This window comes from Chiloscyllium punctatum, chromosome 21 (assembly GCF_047496795.1).
Source record: "Chiloscyllium punctatum isolate Juve2018m chromosome 21, sChiPun1.3, whole genome shotgun sequence".
Classification (NCBI taxonomy): Eukaryota; Metazoa; Chordata; class Chondrichthyes; order Orectolobiformes; family Hemiscylliidae; genus Chiloscyllium; species Chiloscyllium punctatum.
In genome coordinates this window covers 92,674,257-92,698,509 of record NC_092759.1, presented here as the reverse complement: position 1 = coordinate 92,698,509, position 24,253 = coordinate 92,674,257, and positions in this window count along the sequence as shown.

Below are 24,253 nucleotides of genomic sequence, written 5' to 3'. Positions count from 1 at the left end.
CTGTCATTCAATAAGTACATGGCTGATCTACTCCAGGGCTCAACTCCACTTTCCTGCTAACCCCTTGTATCCTTCAACTCGCTGATATGTCAAAAACCATTCCACTCCGTTTGTAAATACAATCAGTATCCCAGCCCCCACAACTCTCTGCGTTAGTGTATTCCAGATATTCACTACCTTCAGCAAGAAGACATTTTGTGCACCTCAGTTTGAATTCGGTATCCCTTATTCTGTACCTATAATTCCCGAATTCAAGACTCTGGCCAAGAGTGGACCCATATTCTCGACCTTTACCCTTCTGCCTTCTCTGTAATTTGTAAGTTTCATTAATATCACCCTCATTCATTTCAGGCACAATAAACAATCGCCTAACCAATTTAGATGTATTCAATAATTCAACCTTTTCATCCCAGGAACCTGCCTAATAAACCAACCTCGTTACTTGCTTCATCAGCATGCTGACTTTATGTTTCATACACAGAAACACTTCAATCCCTTTGAACTGCTGGTTTTTTGGGAGTCATTTTCATTAAATAACAGCCTGTCTTTTGGTTCTCAGTGTCATTCACAAACTGGGATGTATATTGCACTCAGCTTTCACCATCAGGCTATCAGTATAGATGGTCAATAACTCATGCCATTTGTGGTATTCCACTTGATACATTTTATCATAAAGATCTATTAAGCCTTACTCTCCAATTTCTATGTGTTAACCAATCGTCACTCCATGCAAATATATTATCGGTAATATTATGAGCTCCTGTATTATGTAAGAATCTTAATTTTGTCATACATTATGGAAAATCTCTGGAAAGCTTCATGTCTACCAGTTCCCTTTCATCAAGTCCGCTTGTTATATTCTCAGTGGTATCCAGATAAACCTTGCATGATTTTTAATAGATTCCCTTGCATAAAACAATACTGATTCTGTGTGAAGCTTTTCTAAATGTCCTGTAATTCCCTCCTTAATAACAAACTCTCGTAGATTCCCAGCAATAATGGTGAAGCTAAATGGTTCCTGCTTTCAGTCTCGTTCATTTCTTAAAGACAGACGCCACATTGGAAGTTCTCCAGTTTCGCTGGAACACTCCTGTAATCCACAGAGTTATGGAATATTTTACACGGTGCCACCAGTCACTCTGTAACCACTTCCTTTAAAACCAGCTATGAATTTCTGCTGACCTGCCCCCCCCCTTACACTTCTCTACTTGTTTTAAAAAAAACTTGTTCCTTTTGTTAGAACATCCCTACTAATACCATTTTGTTTATAGCATTGAAATATTTACAGTGCCTCACCTTGTGAGGACCAATATAAAATATTGGTGTAAATTATCTGCAAATTCCCTCTGGGCAATTCCCCCGTCACACCCTCCAAATATCCTCAAAATACTTTCCAGACTTTATTTCTACAAAACGTCACGCACTCATCCTGAATTTTTTTGTTATAAACACAGAAGAGCTCTTCCAGCCATATCACCCACAAACAGACCCTTTGGTCCTACTTGTCCATTCTGACCAGGTTTTCCAAACTAAACTAGTTCCACCTGCTTGCACTTGCCCCAAATGCCTCTCTACGTTTCCCATTAATATGTTTGTCCAACTGTCTTTTCAAAATTGGAGCTGTATCTACCACTTTTCATCTGGCAGCTCATTCCATGCACACGTTAACCTCTGCATTAAAACGTTACTTCTTTGTCCCTTTTAATTCTTCCCCTTTCACCTTAAAGCTATGTCCTCCATGTTTGAAATTCACTAACCTGTCGAAAAGACGTTGGCTGTGCAACCTATCCATGTCTCTCATGATTTTATACACTTCTATAATTTCACCCCTCAACCTCCTACACTCCATCTGATATTGCCTTCAAGACCAAGCATTTAAAAATAATTACTGCAAATTTGAAACAATATTAAAAGTGAATGGTAAACAACACTCAGCCCAAAACATCATACTGTGATTTGTTTTTCTCCATATTACATTACTAAGGCAGCATGAAACTCTTACTAGTTCCACTGAGAAGTCAAACACCTGAATTTCTTTGTCTGAAGGGGGCGAAGATCTCTGCAGTGAAAACGTATCTCTGCTCAAATCTATGTAATGCCACATAGTCAACATTCTTCCTCCTGGTCTCCCTGTGTGGTTGTGCCTTCTTTAGCTTGCACTCAATATAAAGAACTCCTTTCCCCAACTCACATCTTAACTGGAAACATTTTACATCATCTTCTCGTTCACCACTGATAAAAGCCCGATTTATCTTTTGCCACACCCTCTTTACGCTGTCATCCATCCCCCACCTCTGACAAGGGAATGAAAAAGCCCATTTTCCAATCATTTTCAATTCCGAACAAGTGTCACACTGGACTTGAAACGCTAACTCTGTTCCTATGTCTCTCCAAATGCTGCCAGACCTGCTGAGTTACTCCAGAATAGGCACAGCACAAATTTTCAATTAAATAGACAACTATGGATACTGGAAATAAAAATATAAAAATTGCTGGAGGATCTGGGAGCTTTATAGAACAGACACTTAGCCAAAAGATTAACTTTGCATTCACTCCAGAATATGCTGCCAGACCTGCATAGTTTGTTCAGCAATTTCTATTTTTGAACAAGTTCCAAAATTATGTGTCAAAGTTGCTCATGCGCCCTGTTCAGCATGGACTTCCATACACAACGAAGTGACCGATCATACAAGGTGCACAAATTCCTTGGTTCCATAAGTTTGGCATCACTGAAACTAGAGAGCTCTTAATCATGGTCAGGAAGAGAAACAGAGGGAAACATATACACTTCAAACACAGAAGATGACTTTGCGGGAAAGGAAAAGATTCACATGAATACGTCAAAGTGTTTGAGTAATGTAACAAATTGGAGGCGTGTCACTCGGGAGAAACCATCAGCAGAATGAGAATATGAAAATGGAAGTGTTACCAGATCAGAAACCAGTTTAGGTCACTGAGTACAGGACTGATGGGTGAATGGGTCTCGATGTGAATTGCGGGAAGATCAGGAGAATGGAATCGCAGATATTGCAGTTCGAACTGGTTCTATAATATAATGCTGTGGACAACAGCAGCAGCAGAAGTAGCATTGTAATCAATCACAGTCTGTAACTGTTAACCCAGGATAATCCACCAGGCTCCCATGAGCATCAAGCTGATCTATGGTTCACTAATGAATGTGGGGTGAACGTGCCAGAGTCAGAGTCATGTGTATCGAAATGTAATGATAACCCGTTAAGGCTACTGCACTTGACTGTTAGGATTCCAAACATCACGGCTAACATCTGGGAGAGTGGGAGATATTGTCCCCAGACTAACAGATCAGATCTAAGATTTGCAGTCCTGCCACATCCAGTCATAAATGTTAACGGACCATTAAAAAAACCTTACTGGAGGAGAGGAATCCAGATATATCACCATCCTAAACAATGGAACAACCCTGTACATCAGTGTAAAAGACAACAATATATTGTATGCACCATCCTCAGCCAGAAGTGTTGCTTGGATGATGCAGATCACCCTCGCCATGATGCCTATAGAATTACAGGTGCCAGTTTTCAACCAATTCGATTCGCTGCACGTGAGATGAAGAAACAGCTGAACACAGTCGATACGACAAAGGCAATGTGCCCTGACACCATTCCTGTAATAGGACTGAAGACTTGTGCTGCACAACAAGCCGTGTCCCTGGGGAAGTTCTTTCATTCCAGCTCCAACTCTAACATCCCCCTGGCAATAAGGAAAATTACTCAATTATGTCCAGTCCGCAAAGAGGAGAATAATTACAATCCGACAAATTACCACTCCATCAGTCCATCTAGATACTCAAATTGGTGGAAGTTCTTTCTGACAGAGTTGTCAAGCAGCACAGAAATAACCTGCTCAGTGCGGTTTCTGATAGGTCCCAATGTGGAAATTGGATTAGATTAGATTACTTACAGTGTGGAAACAGGCCCTTCGGCCCAACACGTCCACACCGCCCCGCCGAAGCGTAACCCACCCATACCCCTACCCCTACCCCAACATCTACATCCACCCCTTACCTAACACTACGGTCAATTCACCTGACCTGCACATGTTTGGACTGTGGGAGGAAACCGGAGCACCCGCAGGAAACCCACGCAGACACGGGGAGAACGTGCAAACTCCACACAGTCAGTCGCCTGAGGCGGGAATTTAACCCAGGTCTCTGGCGCTGTGAGGCAGCAGTGCTAACCACTGTGCCACCGTGCCGCCCACGGTGCAGTTGTGGAAATGTCACTGGATTACTAATCCAGACCAGACTAATGCTCTGGCAGCTGGTCGAAGTTTTAAAAAAAATTAATAACATAAATATCTAAAATCTGGTGTCAGTAATGGTGACCCGAAAGCCATTGTCGATTGTAAGCATCTATTTCTTTCCCCAATGTACTTTCAGGAAGTGAATCTCCCGTGCTTTCCTGATTTGGCCTAAAAGTGACTCCAGACACACAGACATGTGATAAACTCTTCAATGGTCTCTGACACGGCCAAGTAAGACACTCTATTGTATCAAACTGCTTCGAGTACTTCAAGGGTAAAACCATACCGAATGCCCAGCACTAGACTCAGTATCGGAAAAGGGAACGGGAGACACAGTCCTGTCGACCCTGAAGAGACTTCCTTCCAAACATGTAAGAGCTATTGACAACATTTACAGAGCTTTCCCACAGACGGCACAGAAACATCAGGAAAGGAGTAGGCCATTCAGCACATTGAGGCTTCCCCATTCTAGCTAATGGAGAAAATGTCCTCAGTGCAGTTTTCCTCACACAATGTTTATATTCCTTAATATGCTTAAACATCGTGAAATATGTAATAAGAATTGCTGTCGTCACTGTTGTCCATCAATTTTGCTCCTCCAATCAATATACAGGCCGTTGTGTGATGACACATGCCTATTAATGATGGTTTGGTTGCAATGCCGTTCATGAATTGTGTGCTTTTGTAAAATAAAGCAAGCTGCTATCAACTTTACGTGATTCCATCCCAACATTGGCTAAACAACAAAACCCAAGCTCGTGATCTGCAAAATGCCCACTCAGTGTGTTCAGCTAAAACAGGGATGCAATCCGCTCTACAAGCCTTGAAACTGAGGCTCACACTGGGAAGTGTAGTCTACGTTTCGAAGAAACATCATTTCAAACTGGGGGAGAATTTCGGGGAGAACTGCAATTCCACGGCAGCATCACGGGGTCATTCAGCAACGAAAACATCTGGTGAGGAGCATGGTGAAAGGTACAGCGCTGTAGTCAGTGGCTGTAGTGTTGAAGTGTTACATATAAAGTACTATTTCCTTGTAATACATGTTTTAAAGATTACCTTAGACTGTGCTAGTGAGTGTGTTAGACCACCTTTCATTTTTGGTTTTTACTGATATTTCAGGTTTCGCCCCTTAACCCCATAGCCCCCGTTATGTATGTTGCATCATTATCAAACTACTTCAAGATTTGGAACGATAAAACCAAGAGAAAACTCGTTGTCCGAAAAGGGAACGGGAAACACAGTCCTGTTGACACTGCAGATATCTCCTTCTTAACATCTGAGAGCCTGTGACAGCTGTACTCCAGCTGTCTGCTCATTCCTTTAGTGTCCAGAAATCCTTATTTATATTTAATGTCCTGGTTTCCACAGCCTTATGTGGGAGGGAACTCCCCAGGTTCGCCAGTCTCTGACTACAGACATTTATTCGCATCTCAATGCAGAGTGACCTGCCTGTATCTAATACTGTGGTCCCTTGTATTAGACATCGCAGTCAGGGGAATTACTATCCCTGCTTCCAAAGTGTCACGTCCTGTCAGAGTTTTATATAATTCTCTGAGATCTCCACTCATTTTCCTAAAACCCACTGAATACAGGCCCAGTCGCCCCAAACTCTGCTCCCACAACAAGCCTGTCATCCCAGAGATCTGTCTGGTCATCCTTCGCTGCTCTTCCTCAATGTCGGGTTCGTCTTTTATTAAGTAAGGAAACCAAACTGCACACAATACTGCACAATGTTCAAGATGGGGTCTCTCCAAGGGCCTGTACAGCTGCAGTAAGACACCCTTACTCCTGGACTCAAATCCCCCTGAAATGAAGGTCAACACATCACTTATCTTCCTAACTGCTTTCTGTTCCTGCAATAATGCTTTCAGTGAATGGTGTGGAGGGAGATCCAAACCCTTTTCAATGTTACAGCTCCCGACTTGGTGGCTCTATGTACATTGGTCAGCGTGGCGAAGCCATTCCCAGTATTGACTGCTTGCTTCAGAACGTACTGCCCTGCATAGACCTCGGAGGTCTGCGCAGAACGAAACAAAAATGCAGCATACGTTCCTTTATAAATCAATATTTTTTCAACCAATCCTTTTTCGAAGTGTAGGTTGCCGTCCTGTTTTCCCACTAAAGGGCACGATGTCACACCTACCCCCATTGCTCTCCATTTGCCAAGTATTTGCCTATTCACTTCAGTTGTCTCAATCACCTTGGAGCTTTTTTATATCCTGCTCAACGATTCACAATCCGACATCGACATTTAGTGCCATCAGCAGAACTGTGAATGTTGCATTTGATTCCCACAACCAAAAGTTTGGTGTTTATTGGGAATAGCTGGGACCCAAGCTCCGATTACTGCTCTACCCCAAACTTTCCACTCGAAAACACATTGTTTTATTTGCTGTGTCATGTCAGCTCTCCCATTCTAAATTATGTCCACATATTAACCCCAGTCCCATAAGATTTGAATTTGTATGGTAGGCTTAGAGCTTTATCACCTATTTTCCTAAAAATCCAGTCATATTGTATTGATTGCTTCCCCATAATTTTGCTCAGAGAGTTTCTCAAATATGATTCCCTTTTCATAAATCTCTGTTGACTTTGTCTCTGCCTATTACTTTCGGTTCCAATACTTCCTCTAAAACTGTTTAGTTACCAATTCCATCCTATTTCTTTTCTTTCTCACCAGATTAAAGTTTCCTAGTATTGCTGGGAAGTTTGTTTTTTTTCATTTGATTTCTTCTGTGAAGATATAACTGAAATATTTGCTCCATAGTTCTGCCATTATCCTGTCCTCAATTCTCTGGTTTCAGCCTGTCAGGAAACTGCACCGTTTTTCCCTTAATTTTGCCACGTACGTTTTTAGAACCAATTATAAATTCACTTTTATAACCCTTGTTAATATACCCTTCAGAAACTCATCAATTCCGGCTTAAGGTGCTGAATGATATTCCACAGCCATACAATCAGAGTAGCATAGACTCTCTGCCGTCACAAATACAGCACGGTCGACATTAGTCCCACTTTCTGAACCACGATCCATAACTGGGAATGTTATGGCATTTCAAGTGCGCAAGCTTGAATCATTTTTTAACGGTTGTGAGGTTACCCGTAACAACTCCCCTCTCAGGAAGTACATCCCAGGACCCACCACCAGCTGGGTTAAACAAAATCCACAAATTCTCACTAAACCTCAAACCCTCCACTTAAAAAGTGCGCTGACCTGTTCTTGACCCTTTGACTAAAAGGAACAACCGCTATCTATCCACGCTCTCCATGCCCCTCGTAATATTATCCTCCTGAATCACTGACTCTTCAGCTTTCTCTGATCCAAAGTAAGCAAACCGAGCTTATCCAACCTCTCTCCATAGCTGATATGGTCCATCCCAGGGAACATCCTGGTGAATCTCCTCTGTACCCCCTCCAGTCCAATCACAATCTTCCTGTAATTTGGATCCCAGGACCACGCAAATTATTCCATCTTGGATTAACTAACGTTCTGCATAGCTCTTATAATCTCTGCCTCAATGAAAAAAGACCATGTTTACATTCGCTCTGCTTTATGAACTTGTGTGTTATCCTGTCCATACCCATACATGGATGTGTGGAGAAGCACTTGCTGAGCTTCCGAGTGTGCTGCCATTCATTTAGTACTACCCTTAATAATCGCCTTTATTAGGGTTACGATCCGTCTGTCATTGATCTGCCCATCTGACCGTTCCATTTACATCTTCCTGTAAATTTAGACCTTCTTCCTCATTTCCAACCAAATGGCTAATCGTCTTGAAGGTTACAAAATCACACCATGTTATAGTCCAACAGTTTTATTCAGAGACACTAGCTTTCGATTCATTGCTTCTTCATCAGGTGATGATGTGCTTCGAAAGCTGTTGCCTCCAAATAAACTTGTTGGACTATAATCTATTGTCATCTGACTCTTAACTTTGTCCACCCCAATCCAACATTGACACATCAGAATTACAAGTCACAAGGACACAGCACCGATCCCTGTGGTGCACTTTTGGACATCAATGTCCAGTCAAACAAACAGCTTTCTAACACCATGCTCTGTATGCTAGAACTAAATTAATTTGGATGCAATTTGGCCAGTCATGGATGAGTGCGAATTGTTCCCTTTTTAATTTGGTTAGATTCCCTACAGTGTGGAAACAGGCCCTTCGGCTCAACCAGTCCACAAAGAAAAGCCCATCCATACCCACTTCCCTCTGACGAATGCACCTGACGCTCTGGGCAATTTAGCATGGCCAATTCACCTGACATGCATATCGTTGGACTGTGGGAGGAAACCGGAGCACGCGGAGGAAACCCACACAGACACAGGGAGAACTGGTAAGCTCCACACAGACAATCGTCCAAGGAGCAAATTGAACCTGGGACCCTGGTGCTGTGAGGCAGCAATGCTAACCTCTGAACCACTGCGCTGCTTGAGGCACCTGCAGAATATCTGGGCATTCTTCCTAATCTTACCCTGCCAGCAGTTTCCATGCCCCTGTTTGAGTCAGTCCCCTCAAGTGATTGATTTGCTTCTTCTTTCTATTTTAAATGGCCTGTCCCTTATTCAGACATTAGTTGCCTTAAACGTAGATTAGACAGACAGAGAACCATCCTGTTTATTTCCAACTTGTCATATGTTCAGTGAGTTTTCTAAATCTAACTGCGGTTACCTCTGAATCTCTCCATCTGAGGGATTAATCTGGAGAATGTCCATTGCACTTCCTCTGCGGTCATTATATACTTTCTCAGATTGAGTCACCAACACTGCACACAATACTCCAATTACAGTCTCACCAACACGCTGTGAAACTGTTTCAACATGTCTCTCCATCTATATTCCCTTAAATGAAGGCGAACAAACTTTAACTTTCCACTTACATATATTCCTCAAAATGCCTTTCAAATATTTTTTACGAACTCACTGTATGAGTTCTTACCGAAAGCCTTCTGATAATCCAAATATGCCAATTCTACTGGGTCCCCATTGTCTATGCTGTAAGAAACAATTTCAAATAATTCTGCAGTTTGGAAGTATGATTTCTCTGTCAGGAACACATGCTGATACTCTCAAATGTTGCTGTTAATTTCTACATATCGAACATCACGTGGTATGAAGTAGATTCCAACGGTTTTCTTACAGATGTCATGTTAATTGGTCTGCGGTTATCCACACTGTCTCCTCATCTGTTGCAGATGCTCGGATCCATTCCATTTACCTACAATTCTTGGAACATGTTTACTTCCTTCCATTTATCTACAATGGCTTCAGGCCTCTGCACAAAGTGCAGGAAAATAAAACACAGTCACCGACAGGACAGTCAATACTTCTCTGCTGATATATTGCTAATATTTTGATGTGAAGTACATCTGGTTTGTCAGACTTAGAAATGCGCAATCCAGCTACAGGTTCACGTCTTACCTTGTTACTGACTTTAGTGTCAAAACTTTCATATGATCATTTGGTAATTTTGGGTGATTTTCTGGCTCTTCCTCCATGAAGACAGATGCAAAGTAACTGGTTGATATCTCGGCCACTTCCCTGTTCCCAACAATATATTCTCCGCTCCCGATTACACAATTTCCGATTTGACCTTGCTTTATTTTGTTTTCATTGAAATACAGACTGTCGAATTATGCAGATGTTGTGCTCTAACATTGTGCGAAAGGCCCTTGGGCCCAGCTGTTCCACACTGCCCCTTCGAAGAAGTACCCATGCAGACCCATTTCCAAACGATTCTACGTTTACGCCAGACTAAAGCACCTAATGAACACATCCCTGAACACTATGGAGCAATTTAGCATGGCCAATTCACCTAACCTGCAGATCTTTGGATTGTGGGAGAAAACCGGAGCACCCAGAGGAAACCAACGGAGACAGGGGGAGCATTGGAAACTCCACACAGACAACTTTCTGAGTATTCTCACGTTTTCACAATGTCTGAAATTCTTCTGAAGTCACTTCCTATGATTAATATAATTTTTAATTTCTTACGTTAACCATCATTATGTCACTCCCCCGACTTTGGTAATTGAACCTTAAAAAAGACGTATTTTTCAGACTATGCAATATTTCTATAGATCTCCTGGTCCTGACCAGATATATCCAAGAACACAGCAATCGGGGAGAGAAGAAATTGCGGGAGTTCTGGCTGATAATTTTGCATCATCGTTAGCCACAGGTGACGTCACCGAAGGCTGATGGGGAGCGACTGTTGTGCCCTTATTCAACAAGAGCTGCAACGAAGAACATAGGAACTATAAACCTGTTAGCTTCACAACTGTGATAGGTATGTTACTTGAGAAGGCTCTGAGATAAGATATATCTACATTTGGAAAGACACGGAGCAGTCAGCATGGCTTTGTGCATGGAAGATCACAATTTACTAATTTTTAGCGTTCTTTGATGAACTGACCATGAAAGTTGACAAGGGTAGGGTGACAAAAGTAGACTACATCGATTTCAGAAAGGCCTTTCGATTAGATTAGATTCCCTAGTGTGAGAACATGCCCGCCGGCCCAATAAGTCCACAACACCCCTCCGAAGAGCAACCAACCCTGACTAATGCACCTAACACTACGGGCAATTTAGCATGACCACTTCACGTAACCTGCACATCTTTGGACTGTGGGAGAAAAACAGAACACCCAGAGGAAACCCACGCAGACATGGCAGAATGTGCAAACTCCAAACAGTCAGTTGCCTGAGTTGTGAATTGAATCCAGGTGCCAGGCGCTGTGAGGTAGTAGTCCTAACCACTCAGCCACCGCGTCGCCCCAAGGTTCCACGTGATAGGCTGCTCTGAACTGTTCGATCACATGGAATTCAGAGGGAGCTGGAAAACTGAACACACAATTGGTTTGATGTGAGATAGCAGAGTGTAATAGTGGAAGGACGCTTGTCGGACTGGAGGCCTGTGGTTAGTGGAGTGTCTCAGGTGTCTGTGTTGGGAACATTGCTGTTACCTCTATCAATGATTTTGTTGAGAATGTACAAGGCACGATTAGTAATTTTGCTGATGATACTAAAATAAGCGGTATTGTGGACACTGAGGAAGGTTATCAGAAATTGCAGCCGGACCTTGATCAGCTGGGTAGTGGGTCGTAAAATGGCAAATGGAGTTTAATATAGATTAATGTGAGGTCTTTCATTTTGGAAAATCAAATCAATGTAGGAGTTTCATGGTGAATGGTTAGGCCTTAAGGAGTGCAGTGGAACAGAGGATCCTTGGAATTCAGGTGCACGGTTCTCTCAAATTAGAGTCACAGGTAAACGACAGTGAGGAATGCTTTTGGTACACTGGCCTTCATTAGTCAGGGAATTGAACATTGAAGTTGGGGAGTTACGTTGCAGTTATACAGGATGTTGTTGAGGCTGCGCTTGGAGTACTGTGTTCGGTTTTGTTCAATTTGCTCCATGAAGGATGTGATGAAATTGGAAAGAGTGCAGAAGAAATGCACAAGGATATCGCCAGTACTCAATAGTTTAGTTATAGGGAGAGTTTGGACAGGCTAGGTATTTTTCTTTGGAGTGTACAAGACTGAGATGATATATTACAGAAGTATATAAGATCATGAGAGACATGGATAGGGCGAATGCATTCAATCTGTTTTCCAGTGTTGTGAATCATAGACTGAAGGGCATCAATTTTAGGTCAGAGGGGAAAGAATTAAAGGGAACATGAGTGCCAACTTTTTTTAGGCTGGTACATACTTGGAATGAGCAGCCAGTGGTTGAGGGAGTTACATTAACAACATTTAAAAGGAATTTAGACAAATACATGGATAGGAAAGGATTAGATTGAAACGGGGGCAATGGCAGGGAGATGAGGTTAGTGTGAATGCACAGTTTGGTCGGAATGGACCTGTTTGGAACAAAAGGTCTGCCTCTGTGCTTTCGGACTCTATGACGCTAACAACCATTGCTTGTCTCCCACTGAATGCCATATTGTACTTTCCCAATTCACTGGAGCGAACTTGACCCTCCAGCCTCCAGGCTTCCATTATGTTTGACCATCATGTTCAACATTCGATATTATATGCAGATGCCGTGTAAAATGCAATATATTAATGGCACTTTTCCTCAGAACAAGGTTATTAATTAGTCATTCTGAGCAGACATCACCAAATCCAAACAAACGTTGTCTCTAGTTTGGATCACAACATACTCTTCAAGCGACCTGATACATACTTCTGGAATTTATTTTTCGCAGCATTAGCAGTCACTTAGTTTACGCAGTTTAGGTGTAACGTGAGATAATTCAGTATCACTGCAGCACCAACAATACCAATTTTCCACAGCATAAGATATACAAAATTTGCACGGCAATTTTACACGGCATGCTTTTTTTTTACAAATTTACAACGCCACTTGCTCCAAATACCTGGTCCACGTAACATAGGATTTCATTCAATCACTCCAGACTGACACACAGAGTTTGGTGTGGGTTTGAAAATGTTACTGGGAAATACAGGCTGGGTTCGAAAGACACCTCTGGTCTCTTTACAGAGTGTTTCTGCTCTGCAACATGTGGTTCGTTTGTTGGTCATGTAGTGGACCCAGATTCACTGTGAATACAGCTCACCGACATAACTCAGAGATGATACACAAAATACTTTGCTGTCTCTGACTGCAACATTCAGGAAAATTACAACCATTAGCTTTCCAGTTACAAGATATGAGAACATAAGGAACAGGATGAGGTAATTCGGAAAGTCAATCTTGCTGTGCCATTGTATACCATCATGGCTGATCCACTGTAAGCATCAATTCCATTCAATTCCCAATTCTTCACACCCTTCTACTCAATGATAGTGGGCAAAAACCAATCTAATTCCTCTGTCAATACTTTCAGTGATCTCACTCCCGGAACTCTCTCGTCCAGACAGTTCCTGACATTCACTACCCTCTGTGAGAAGAAGACACTCCCCACACTGGCACAATAACATATTGATATGTTCAAAAGAGGTGAATACAGGAGCCCAGCTAAGAGTGACAGACCCTGATAACAAGGCAGGAGTTGGCTCAGGATGGTATCAAGGAACGCTGACTCAATTACATTTAATGGGAATCCACCACAATATCTCCGCTGGTTTGGGCCGTCCATAGCACAAAGAAAAATGTTCGTAGTTTGTGGACATCAAGCCTTTCACTCCCAGGACAACCCTTCAGGAGTTCTTCAGGATACCTTCCTGAACACAAACATCTCCAGCTGCTGCATCAATGACTTTCCTCCACCATAAGATCAGAACTTGTGATGGTAACTGAAGATCAGACAATTTTCAGAACATTTTGTCTCCTGTCAGCTCCTGAAGCAGTCTGTATCCATGAGCAGCAAGACCCAGACAACGTTCAGGCTTGTGCTATTAAAGTGCCGGTAACAGCCAGACACTGCACATTTCCACAGTTAAAAGAGGAATACATTCATAATCTCATGCTGGTTGCACATGGATATGAGGAAGTATTTCAGGCCATCGAAACGAATGAACAAGAAGAGGGACAAACCATTAAACCTTGTGCTTGTTTCACAGGAAAAGATTCAGTCTGTCCTGTGCATCTAACAGGAACGTGCAAAGTCCAATCAGACCCTTGTACGTGTTCGAACGTATTTGCGACCAGGACGAGAACATTCAGCCCCTCAAGGGCTTATGCAGGAACAGGAGGATGTCATTGATGCTCCAACGTGACAAACCAATGGAGCAGAGACAACACTCAGAGACGACTCCATGATGTTCCTCGTGGCCCCATTGCATGTGGACTGTGTGCTATTTTAACATGGCTTCCTGGTTGTGAGAAGAGAAGCCAAATGTTTTTTGCCAAGTCTCAAGGAGGCATCTTACACCTCCGAGAACACAGACCCATGTTCTCCATCGAGGAGAGAATCTGTTGGGAATAGTTAACTGTTTTAGTGTGAAGGTATTGTGGCTGCTATCGGGATTGTGGAGAACATGACGTTAATTGCAGAATCACACATACCGAATGCACTTTATTAATGTCGGGAGACTGTATGCAAACCCTGAACCTGTAAATGTCAATCGACATGGAGAGTAGGGCAGAAGTAGGGGAAACGTTCTCAGAGGCACTTAAACTATCGAGAATTATAGCCCGAGTAAAAACCAAACAATGGAATTTATCACGTTCTTACTGTCTGTTTAGAACATAATGAGTGATTGTCCATTCCCCTCAAGTTTCAATGCAATCTTCTCTTATTCTCTCAAAGCGCTAGAGATTAATATTCACTCACTCCTCATGGTACCATGATCCCAGTGATTAGTCTGTTGATGCTATTTCACACTCTCTCTGTGACGAGGAGATAATTCCTTATAAAGGAGAGAAAATCTGCCCAAAATACCCTAAATGCTGCCTCAACAACACTCTCAGGGATGATCATAATAATTCTCTTCCCTCACTTTTCCGTCTCTGTTTCTTTCCTGTTGTGTTAAAAAAAATCCATTCCTTCTCTATGCCCCGAGACTGACGTGAAATTTACAAGTTCCTTACGTCTGTACATCAACACCAATAAAGCCAACACCAGAGAGGGAGATGAACATCACTCTTGTGGAGAACTTCAAAGATATATAATACACCTCAAACAAGGAATGGTCACCGACCCCAATGGAAATGAGCTGTCGGAATATGGTAAACAGGCAGAGGACGGAGCTCTCTTTCCTTTGTTCTTCCCTCATGGGATGTGTGCAGCCCTGGTCAGACCAGCATGTTACACCGATCTAAAACTGAGTGGCTGCTTCAGCTGTTCCACAGGACAGTAAAGAGTAAACTACATTGCTGTGGGATTGCAGTCACACGGAGACCTGTCCAGGCAAAAATGACCCATTGCCTTCTCTAAAGAACATGAGGCAAGCAGACGGGCTTTTTGTCACAAATGATAATGGTTTCATTTTAATTATATTAATTTCCATCATTAGATATCAATGGATTATTATTCGATGGCAGTAGATTATGAGTCAATGACTTGAGCACGATACACTGTCTTACATCTGACAGATTTTGTGCAGAGAACAATTTAAACATCTCAAGTGCAATTATTTTGTAACGGACACGAGTTTGAAGAAACTTGAAGAAACAGCTGTATCGGATTTAACAAAAGCACAAACGACAGTTCATTCAGCAGTTGCACTGAGGCTGAGTAGAAGACTGGGATATCATCATGGTGGTATTCGACAGGATTGGCATGTGGGGAGGTTATGGAAATATAAATCTGTGCAGGACAGAAAAGATTATGGAGTTTGAGAACAGTCTGGTTCCTTCTCGCATATCAGTGAGTAATTTGGAAATACTAATTTGCTTTATATAATTTACAAGGAAATATTTTTTGGATTGGAAGTGAAGACATTGATTTCCATTTTCTAAACTTAACATATCATGAGCAGAAATTCAATTTAAACCAGTTTCACAGTCAAAGAGAATGACTTACTCGGAACACCAACTATAGCGAGGATGGGATAATAACCACCTCGAAAAATCCAAAGGATATCCTGGATCCGCCATGCTAATGGTATCCAAGGTTGAGAAAGGAAGTAAAGACCCAAGGATAAACTCCTGCCCATTGTTGGAACATTCCAGTCTAACGTTCTCAGATTCTGATCCATTGTTGGAACATTTCAATCTAATGTTCTCAGATTCTGATCCATTGTTGGAACATTTCAATCTAATGTTCTCAAATTCTGATCCATTGTTGGCACATTCCAGTCTAATGTTCTCAGATTCTGATCCATTTTTGGCACATTCCAGTCTAATGTTCTCAGATTCTGATCCATTGTTGGAACATTTCAATCTAATGTTCTCAAATTCTGATCCATTGTTGGCACATTCCAGTCTAATGTTCTCAGATTCTGATCCATTGTTGGAACATTCCAGTCTAATGTTCTCAGATTCTGATCCATTGTTGGAATATTCGAGTCTAATGTTCTCAGATTCTGATCCACTATTGGAACATTCGCATCTAATGTTCTCAGATTCTGATCCATTGTTAGAACATTCACGTCTAATGTTCTCAGATTCTGATCCATTGTTGGAACATTCGAGTCTAATGTTCTCAGATTCTGACCCATTCTTGGAACATTCGAGTCTAATGTTCGCAGATTCTGATCTCTCCACCCCTTCTCTCTGGAGGTGTTGATCCTTGTTAGTGCTGTCGGTGATGTTCCCTCTCACTCTATGGCATAACACATTGACAGAGCCCATTTATCATTTATTGATGGAAACATCCACTGGGATAATTGGAATCCACAAAGATTGACAATAATCACAGTCAGTGAACAAATAGCTCCAGTTAACCCATTTCAATTCAATGTTGATTTTATTAAAATTCAAGATAACGTTTAAAATTTACACATTCAGCATGGGAAATGTGGGAGTGACTGAGGGAAAGGATGTTGGAGATAACAGATTTCTTGTGTGTAAGCATTCAATCTGCCTTGGATATGAGAGTAATGACAGAGGACTGTTGGAACATAAACTAGTTTCTCCATGTATAAATGGAAACGTACAGCCTGAAATTATTGATCAGTGATTATAATGTTGAGTGAACTTTTATAGTCCATAATCTGGTGGGAAAAGGTGCTCAAGACAACATGTATTATAACAGGCAAACTGCATGGATATGTTCACAGAGAATTGTCCGTGATAAATATAATTCAGATTGTTATTCGAGGATCAGACGGGGCAAGTGAGGGTCATGCTGCTGATGTTATTGATGTCAATGAACTATGATGAAGTATCATTTACTGGAATTCAATTACTATGTGTTTATGATATTGTGGAGGGGGCAGAAATCAGAGAGAATTGGAGGAAATTGCTGATGAGATTGAAGGGAGAGATAATGATATTGACAGTCGTCTGTATTGGAACGTGCCTCTTTATAAATCAAACGGTCAGATTCAGGACGCATCTATAGTGAGGGATGAGGACAGCCAACATTTACCATAAGACCAGAAGACATAGGAGCAGAAATTTGGCATTTCAGCCCACTGAATTTGCTCCGCCATTTGATCATAGCTTTAAGCTTCTCAATACCAGTCTCCCGCTTTCTCCACATAACCCTTGATCCCCTTGACAATCAAGAAACTATCGATCTCAGACTTAAATATACTTAATGACCATTTCTCTACAGCTTCTGTGGCCTTGAATTCCACAAATTCCTCACTCTCTGGCTGAATAACTTTCTCCTCATCTCTGTTCTAAAAGGTGTTTGCTTTATGCTGGGCCCTTCGGTCCGAGTCTCTCCTATCAATAGAAACATTTTTCCAACATCCTCTCTGTTCATGTCATAAAGTATTTTGTAAGTTTCAATTAGATCCCCACATATTCTTCTAAACTCCATCAAATATTGACCCAGAGTCCTCAAATGTTCCACATATGTTATGCTTTTCATTCCTGGAACCATTCTTATGAATCTTCTCTGAACATCATCCAGTGCCAGTGCATCCTTCCTGAGATACAGGGACCAAAACTGCGCACAATACTGTAAATGTAGTCTGACCAGAGCCTTATACAGTCTCAGAAGTATATCCCTGCTTTTATATTCACGCCCTTTTGACATGAATGGCATAATTACATTTGCCTTCCTAACTACTGACAACCTACAAGTCTACCTTGGGAAACTCCTGGACTAGAACCCCCAAGTCTCTTTGCACTTCAGACTTCTGATTTTACTCTTCATATTGAAAATAGTCCATGCCTCTTGTCTTTCTGGCAAAGAGCACGACCACACACTTTCGCGCACTGTACTCTACCGAGCAGTTCTTTACCCAATCTGCCAACCTGCCCACATCCTTCTGCAGGCGAAGGAAAGGACTGCAGTTGCTAGAGATTACAGTCCAAAAGTGTGGTTCTGGAATATCACAGCCGGTCAGGCAGCATCAGAGGAGCAAGAGGTGCGATATTGCAGGCATAAGCTCTTTGACACGAGCGAGGGGATGGGCTGAAGGGGGCTGAAAGATAAATAGGAGAGGATGAGGCTGGTGGGATGGTAGCGTGGAAGGCGATAGTTAGACAAAGGTGGGTTATGTTCATGAAGGTCAGAGAAGATGGACAGATTGAACAGTTCAAATGGGCAGTGCGAAGTTAGAGTGTTAGATCCGAGATAAGTTGCGGGAAGGTGAAATGAACAAACTGGTGAAATTGACATTTATACCCTGTGGTTGGACGGTCCCAAGGTGGAGAATGAGATGTTGTTCCTCCAGGTGTTGGGTGACTTGAGTTTGGCAGTGGAGCAGCCCCAGGACTGGCATGTCCTTGGCGGATCGGGAGGTAAAGTTGAACTGTTCGACCATAGGGTGTTGGGGTCATTTTGTGTGTGTGTGTGTGTGTGTGTGTGTGTGTGTGTGTGTGTGTGTGTGTGTGTGTGTGTGTGTTTGTCCGTGTGTGTCAGAGATGTTCCCTGAAACGTTCCAAAAGTTGGCATCCTGTCTCCTCAATGTACAATCCTGTCTCCTCAATCCCTTGTTAAACGGGGTGTCACGTTAGCGATTTCCAGTCCACTGTGCCCTTTCCTGATTGTAGTCATTCCTGCATGATCACAACTAACGCTAGTACGACATCTTCAGCTATCTTCCTTACAAGAGTAGGGTGTAGTCCATCTGGTCCAGATGATTTATTTAGATTCTGGCCATTCAGGTTTCTAACCCGTTCTCTTTGGTGATGACCACCATACTCCGTTCTTCCCCTCACTCTGTTGAAGTTTTGGGAAATTAATCGGACTCTTCCATCGTGAAGACTGATGCAAACTTCCTCAGCCATTCCTTTGTTCCCCACCACGACCTCTCTGGCATCATTTCCCATATCGACTTCTGACTCTCTTTTCCACTTCATATATCTAAGTGGCTAGGTTACCCGCTTCTTTAATTTTCTCCCCCCTTATACATTTTTGTCGCCCTCTGTTGGTCTTTGTAAGCTTCCAAATCCTTTGGTTTCACACTGTCCTTCACCACATTCTATACTTCTCTCTTTTGCTTTGATGCTATCCCTGACTTCCCTCGTCAGCTATGGTTGCGTCATCCGCTCGTACCATGCCTCTTTCTCCTTGCAATGAATCTCTGCTGTGTCTTCTAAATTGCTCCTGCCATTGCTGTTCTACTGTCTTTCCTTCTAGGCTACTCTCCCAGTCAATTCTACCCAGCTTCTCCCTTATGCCTCTGCAGTTGCCTTTATTCAGTTGAAATACTGTTGTCTCTGATTCTATCTTCTGTCTCTCAATTTGCAGAATAAATTCAACCATGCTATGATCGCTGCTTCCGCCGGTTTCCCACAACTTAAACTCGGTTTTCTAGACTGCCTCTTTGCACAAAACTAAAACCAGCATTTCCTGTTCCCTCGTGGACTGCACCACAAGCTACTCAAAAAAAATCTTGCAGACATTCCATGAATTGCTTTTCTTACAATCCACTACCAAACTGATTTTCCCAGTCCTCATGAATATTGAAATCCCCCATGATCAATGCAACCTTGCCTTTTCTACACATCTTTTCTATCTCCTGATGTATCTGATTGCCGAACCCCTAAGCACTGTTTGGAGGCCTGCATAAGACTCCAATTGTGGTTGCTTTAACATTGTGCTTCCTCAGTTTTACCAATGCTGATTCTACACCATCTGACCCTATGTTATTTCTTGCTATTCATGTAATTTAATTTCGTACTAGTAAGGCAACACCACCTCGTCTGCCCACCTGCGTATCTTTTCGATAGGGTGCATATCCTTGAACAGTTAGCTTCCAATCCTGATCCCCTTGCAGCCATGTATCCGTGATGCCAATCACGTCATACCTGCCAATTTCGATCCGGGTCAGTAATTCATTTACCTTATTAGTTATACTGCATGCATTCAGATATAACATTGTCCGTCCTGTATTAACCATCCCTGTTCTCATTGTCATTCGTTTTTCAGTGTACTTGAAGTTTGTTGTTAACCATTTCTAGATACTCTATCCTATTTATGTCTGTGTTGGAGATTTTAAGAATCTTTCAATTCAGGTTTCTAATTACCCCTATACCTAATTCCCGTTCCCCTATCCCCACCACCATTCCTATTCCATTTACATCCCTGTCTACCGCCCTAGTTATACAATTCAATTCGACTCTTGTCCCAGCATGGATCTGTTGAGGGTTGTCACATTGGAACAGGTCCTTTCTTCCCAAGTAATGAAATGTGTTTATTCAACACAAAATACAGTGACAAAATGATTTTCTGGACAAACCAAAATATGAAATGTATAAAGAGATAAGATTGTTAAAATACCCTCATGATATCGAGCTATATGAAGTGAAATGTGGATTACTAAACCATGGAAGTGGGGTGCAAACCTTTTCAGTCTTTACTTGACCCACAGCTGAGATGCTGATTTCCCCTCTGACAGTGATCCCCCTCACTGAGTTTCTGTGGCCTAGTCTTTCGCATAGTGTCTCAGGGGGTTATCGGTTCCTGCTACTATTGGCACAGTCCATTTAAATTAACCCATCTTCGCTCTCGTGCCAGTCAATTGGTCTACTGGATTCTGTTTAGCTGTCAGCCACTCAACGCTGTGATATTATAGGAGATAAGTGATCTGGGATCATAACCAGTATTAGCATGGTGCTCACAGGGTATGGCTCTCAGACAAAGAGCTTGCGGTTCAGGGGAATTTTAAATTAAAGCTTCCATCTTCTGTATATTTCTCCTCATGTTGCCCCCGATCTATTTAATTTCATCTCCGTTTCACACCCCTTCATTTCTCACTCACTCTGTCACTCAGTTTTCTCTTCTCTCTGTTTATCTCCCATCACATTCTTTTTTTCTGCTTCATTCTTTCTCTCTCTCTCTCTCTCTCTCTCTCTGTACCTCCAATAACTCTCTCTGCTCTCTGATAGTATAGTTGGAGAGCTCATGGGTGCACGAAGGATTGAATGGCTTCCGTCTGTGCTTTATTAATTCTGAGGTTCTCTGACCCACAATAAAAATGTTAGGTGTCTGGAGAGACAAATGATTCAGTGAAGGACACAGGGCGCAATCATCCATTATCTCTTGCTGTTATCTTATATACAGCGACCTCGAAATATCTGTTAAAACAAAATAGATTGAAATTCGAGCAGTCCGAAAGACGTTTGCCAGATGATATTGCAATCAGGATTTAAAACAAAGTTGCCACACACAAAATGTGAATTTGCCTGATAGCTGCTGTTCCCAATTATCACTCCCTAGCTCCTTCCTGGTACTGACGTAACTTGCCTTCCCCCAGTTGCATAGCTTCTCAAAAGGTCCTGACTTATCCATGATCTTAGCTACCTTAAAACTGAAGGAATTTCCAAAATGTTTCCAAAGTGCTGTCCCCTGAAATTTCAGTCACCTGTCCAGGCTCATTAGCCAATGCGAAGTGCAGTAGAGGACTATCCACATACCGTTTCAAGTAACCTGCTTGGATGCACCAAACATATTCAGTCCCATCTCAGCCACTTACTCTATGGAGTCCCAGTCAATATTGGGGATGTTGAATCACTCACTTTGACAACTCTGTTTTTATTACACCTTTCCATAACTGGGCACACACAATTGTTGTCAAAGTCTAGGTGGCTGTTGAAAGGAATATAGCATAATCCGAACACAGTAATTGCATCAATCTTATTTTTGTGCTGTACTCATATTGCCTCAGCGGATGATCCCGCCAGTACGTCCTCTCTGAGTGCAAATGCAACATTATCACTGATTATTAATACAACTCCTCCGCTTATTTTAACTTCCTCTCTATATCGCCTAATAGAACAAAATCCTGGAACGTTGAACGCCCAGTCCTGACCCTCTCCAAACTAAGTGTCTGTAATGGCTGCAACATCATGGTCCCATGGATTGATTCAGACTGTAAGCCCATTTGCCTTACCCATAATAATCATTGCGTTGACATAAACAAACTTTGCCCAATGCCATCAGATCCTGACCTGATAGTTGGTTTGAGTTTCCCGGATGTAAATTCTTCTCTTGTATTCTCCGCTAATCAGTAAAACAGACAATATTTAAACAGACAATTCCAGCTTCCTCCCTTGTTCCTTCAATACGTACATTGAATCACACATTCTGTCCAATTCTAGTAAAGTGCTGGATAATTATTTTACATTAAACAACTGTCTCCAGCCACTCACTGTTTATTCTGCAACTCTGTCTGGACCAATGGATTGACATCTCCCTTGTCCCTCTGTCAAACAAATTTCTATAATATTAACATGGCAGTTATATATACTCACCTAAGCTCCAAGTCCATCCGTCTTGCCTGTCATACTCCTCATATTATAATCAGCACACTTCAGACTGCCCATTGTGTTTAGTAACCTCTGTCTGTTTGTTGTTGTTCTTAGCTGTGTTGGGATTAGTCGCCAACCCCGCCTCAGTCGTGTACTTGTGAACCTACTGCTCTGGTTCCCTCTGTGCCCCTCCCCCCCCCACAAGGCCACACTAGCTTAAACCCTGCTGAGTGACAACAGCAAACCTGCCTGCCAGGAGATTGCTGCCAGTTCAGGTCTATCCCGTCATTCTTGTGCATATCTTATCGACTTGGGAATCCCAATGATCCACATATCGGAAGTGCTGCATCCTCGACCAGCTCTTTGCCCATGTATTTAACTGTACGACCTTCCTATTCCTAACCTCATTGGCACATGGAATAGTCTTGTCGCACCAAAATTTAAATATAATTTCATCATAACTCTGGAAAGACTTTATTTCTTTAAATAGACAGACTTGACAATAAATACTTAAGAAGGAGAAAATGAGGAGTGCAGATGCTGGGAATCAGACCTTAAAAATGTGTTGCTGGAAGAGCGCAGCAGGTCAGACAGAATCAAAGGAGCAGGAGAATCGACGTTTCGGGCATAAGCCCTTCTTCAGGATTCAGGAGAGTGTGCCAAGCAGGCTAAGATATAAGTTAGGGAGGAGGGACTTGGGGGAGGGGCGTTGGGAATGCGATAGGTAGAAGGAGGTTAAGGTGAGGGTGATAGGCCGGAGAAGGGGTGGGGGCAGAGAGGTCGGGAAGAAGATTGCAGGTCTAGAAGGCGGTGCTGAGTCTGAGGGTTGGGACTGCGAAAAGGTGGGGGAGGGGAAATGAAGAAGCTGGAGCAATCTGCATTCATCCCTTGGGGTTGGCGGGTTCCTCGGTGGAAGATGAGGCGCTCTTCCTCCAGGCATCATGTTGCCATGGTCTGGCGATGGAGGAGGCCAAGGACCTGCAGGACCTTGGCGGAGTAAGAGGGGTAGTTAAAGTGTTCTGCCACGGGGCGGTTGTGTTGGTTGGTGCGGGTGTCCCAGAGGTGTTCTTTGAAATGTTCTGCAAGTAGGCGGACTGTCTCCCCAATGTATAGGAAGCCACATCGGGTGCAACGGATGCAGTAAATGATGTGTGTGGAGGTGCAGGTGAATTTCTGATGGATATTGAAGGATCCTTTGGGGCCTTGTAGGGAAGTGAGGGGTGAGGTGTGGGCGCAAGTTTTGCATTTCTTGCGGTTGCAGGGGAAGGTGTCGGGAGTGGAGGTTGGGTTGGTGGCGTGTGTGGATCTGACAAGGGAGTCGTGGAGAGAATGGTCTTTCCACCACGCTGATGGGGTGGGGAGGGAAATATATCCTTGGTGGTGTGGTCCGGTTGGAGGTGGCAGAAATGACGAAGGATGATCCGACGTATCTGGAGGTTGTTGGGTCGTAGGTGACGACTAGCGACGGCACCAATCTCCAGAGAGAACCCCACTAGTCCTCAGCTACCACCCCACCAATCTCCAGTCAGAACCCAACTGGTCCTCACCTACCACCCAACCTCCAGATATGTCAGATCATCCTTCGTCATTTCCGCCACCTCCAAACGGACCCCACCACCAAGGAAAGATTTCCCTCCCCACCCTTATCAGCATTCTGGAAAGACAACTCCCTCCGCAACTCCCTTGTCAGGTCCACTCTTCCCACCAACCCAACCTCCACTCCTGGCACGATCCCCTGCA